Source organism: Chrysochloris asiatica, unplaced genomic scaffold, assembly GCF_000296735.1.
Source record: "Chrysochloris asiatica unplaced genomic scaffold, ChrAsi1.0 scaffold00179, whole genome shotgun sequence".
Taxonomy (NCBI): Eukaryota; Metazoa; Chordata; class Mammalia; order Afrosoricida; family Chrysochloridae; genus Chrysochloris; species Chrysochloris asiatica.
This window is the reverse complement of record NW_006408697.1, coordinates 4,959,716-4,963,265: the sequence shown is the minus strand read 5'-3', so window position 1 is coordinate 4,963,265 and position 3,550 is coordinate 4,959,716.

The following is a 3,550-nucleotide window of genomic DNA, read 5'->3' as shown; positions in this document are numbered from 1 at the left end:
CAAGTGTAATGATTCAGTAATTTCTGAACAAATGAAGGTACTGAATACATGTCCCCACAACCAAATCTCTTGCCTGCTTAATTTTGAGTCAAGTAGGAAACCATCAGTAATGTACCATTTAGAGATGGTGGCAGGCTTCCCAGCTCTCAATGTTTGTTGCTCTCCATAGGCCTGCCAGTAATCCAGCCTCAGATGTAAGACTCTTGGTATCCATGCTGGTGTTTGGATTATTGCAGGAGTGTGGAGAGTGACATGTTTACATTTGTGGGGTGCTCACCATCCTTGAGTGCAGTACCAGTGATTGTTTTTCATCAAATCAAATTCTATTAGGCAACAGATTTGATTGTAATACAATGTGGCCACTTCACACATTTGTGTTGGAAATTGCTCAGTGTTTAGAGAGTGGGTTGAAGCCCTGAAACATACTGATTGATACATGTGTGTGCCAAGTCAGTTCCGACTTACTGCAACCCTGTGTTGGCTTTCCAAGATGCAGATTGCTGTTGTTTCAAGACGTCAAGTTGTTCTACTTTGTGGTTCAAATCAACATAGCACTTGCAGTACTAATCCTGAATGAGGACATGAATATTATATGTATATGTAAAACATACACTTGACCGCTTTGCCAGGAAGCCTCACACATTGGAAAATCATGCACAGGCATGATAGTAGTTGTGCTCGATAAACCATGGAACAAATCATGGAATGGCCCTGCACGTTCACTGTGTTTGGTAATGGTGTAATGGGCAAGCATTTGTTTCCAAGAAGATACTGCCTTTTTATCCATTGTCTATTTGTTTAAAGGGACTAGTTTGAAGAGGACACTATCAATTTTATGTTTTCACTGCTGTTTTTAACAGAACTGGAGCAACCATGAAAATCTGTGAATGTTCTGAGGGCAGCCAGTGTGTGGAAACCTGCAGCCTGATACAAGGTCTTACTGTGCACCAAGTAGATCCCACAGAAGTAGATCCTTTTGAATTCTGTGAGTATGGAAAAGCCTTCCTGGATCACTCCCTACAGAACCACCATATCGGAGCTCACACTGGAAACAGTACCTGTCAGTGTACAGATTGTGGAGAAGACTGCAGGTGTCCCTCTCATGTGACCCCTCCTGTGAGAACTCGACATGGGAAAAATTACCATAAATGTAAGCTATGTGGGAAAGGTTTCCTTTGTATGTCAACCCTCAAGAATCCTGTTTCAGCATTCACCAGTAATGAAGGGTATGAATTTAGCAAGTGGATGGAAATTTTCCGTGGTTTCTCACCCTATAATACACCTGGGGAAGATCATTAATGTGTTTGTAAAGAATGTTTTGGAATGGATACTCTTCCTTCATCTCTCATTTTAAATAATAACTTTCATGAGAGAGAGAAGCCTTCTGAATGTAAGAAAGTCATTCCTGAGGCCTCCTTCCTCACTCAACATATAAACACTCATAGTGGGGAGAGACTTTATGAATGTAAGGAGTGTGGGAAAAGTTTTAGAGATTCCTCAGGCCTGACTGCTCATCGAAGAATCCACAGAGGACAGAAGTCTCATGCATGTAGGGAGTATGGGAATGACTTTACAGCACCGTTAGCCCTCATTGAACACAGAAGAATCCACAGTGGAGAGAGGGCTTATGAATGTAATGAGTGTCTAACAGCCTTTACAGAAGCCTCAAGCCTCAGAAAACATGGAAGTTCCACAGTGGAGAGAGACCCTATCAATGTAAAGAATGTGGAAAAGCATTTGTGTTATCCTCAGGCCTCACTGTACATATGGGAAGTCATAGTGCAGAAAAGCCTTATGAAATTAAGGAATGTGGGGAAACTTTTATTGATTCCTTAGCCCTGGCTGCACATAGAGGAACCCACAGTGGAGAGAAGCCTTGTGAATGTAAGGAATGTGGCAAAGCCTTTAGCGCAGTCTCAAAACTTACAAGACATACAAGAATCCACAGTGGAGAGAGGCCCTATGAATGTAAGGAATCTGGGAAAGCCTTTTATCAGAAGTCAGGCCTCATTACACATATATGAACTCACAGTGGAGAGAGGCCCTTTGAATGTAAGGAGTGTGGGAAAACCTTTAATCACAAGTCAGACCTCACTGTACATATACGAACATACATTGGAGAGAGGCCATTTGAATGTATGGAGTGTGGGAAAGCCTTTAGTCAGAAGTCACACCTCAATGGGCATATACGAACTCACAGTGGAGAGAGATCCTTTGAATGTAAGGTATGTGGGAAAAAGTTTAATCAGTCTTCAATCCTAAATTTACATAGAAGTATACACAGTGGAGAGAGGCCCTATTAATGTAACAAGTGTGGGAAAACCTTTAGATTACTGGCAATCCTCACTGCACACAGAAAAATAATACACAGTGGAGTGAAGCCCTGTGAGTGTAGGAAAGGCTTTAGTAAGGTGAAATCCCTCACAAAACACAGAAGAATTCACAGTGGAGAGACCTTCTAGGAATGTAAGAAATGTGGGAAAAGGTTGACTCATCCTTCAACCCTCATTTCACACAGAAGAATCCACAGTGGACTGAGGCCCTATGAATATAAGGAATGTGGGGAAAGATTTACTCATCCCTCAGTTCACATAGAAGGATCCACATGGAAAGAAACCTTTTAAATGTAAGCAGTGCAGAGTTTTCACACATTGCCCACATCATAGCATGCACATGAGAACTCATGCTGGGAGAACTCACAGTGGGAATTGGCCCTAGGAATGTAAGAAATGTGGCAAAGCTCAGAGAAAGGTGACAGTTTCATTGTACCTGGAGGGATCTATCCTCATCACTGTTTGTTATTTTCTCAGTCCTTGATTAATTTTACCTTTCTTAAAATCTTTGGCTATTATAATAAGGCTTCAGGAAATAGCCTTGAGCAATTGTGGTTTTCTACTTTGTAATGTTTTCATTGATGTTATTTTGCATATAATTAAATACAGTGATGTTGCCTTGTGTTTAAAAGTCTTTTGTTTACATACATTTCCTTTAATTTTGTCATGTTTTTGATAGGACCACTGGTACATAGCACAGCTGCTAACTGCCGTAAACTTTCCTTAGATAACAACGTATGTCTCACATAACAGGATGTAACCATATATCAGGATGCGTCCAAACCATAAGGGTCAGCTCCCAGAAGTGACCTCAAACTTCAAAAGGTAGGGAAAGCCTATTATGTTCCCTTGTTCTGGGAAAATAACTTTTCTTTTCTTTTTTTTGAAGTAACACTTCTTTATTTTTTCGGGATTATTTCTATGTGAACATTATCTCAGCATGACATACATACAATTTAAATGAAACCTATTTTCCCTTTTAATCTATTTGCTCTCTCTTTTTTTTTAAGATTTTTATTGTGGATTGAGAGAAGTTTACAGGGCAAATCCTCAGTTTTACATTCAACAAATCATATACCTTGTTCAATTACCTTGATTATAATCCCCTCCATGTACCATCTATCTATCCACTTTAGCTTTTTAAAAAACAAACAAACAAACAAACAAAAAACCACTCAGGCATATATAATAATTTACATCTCCAAAGGGCACATTCT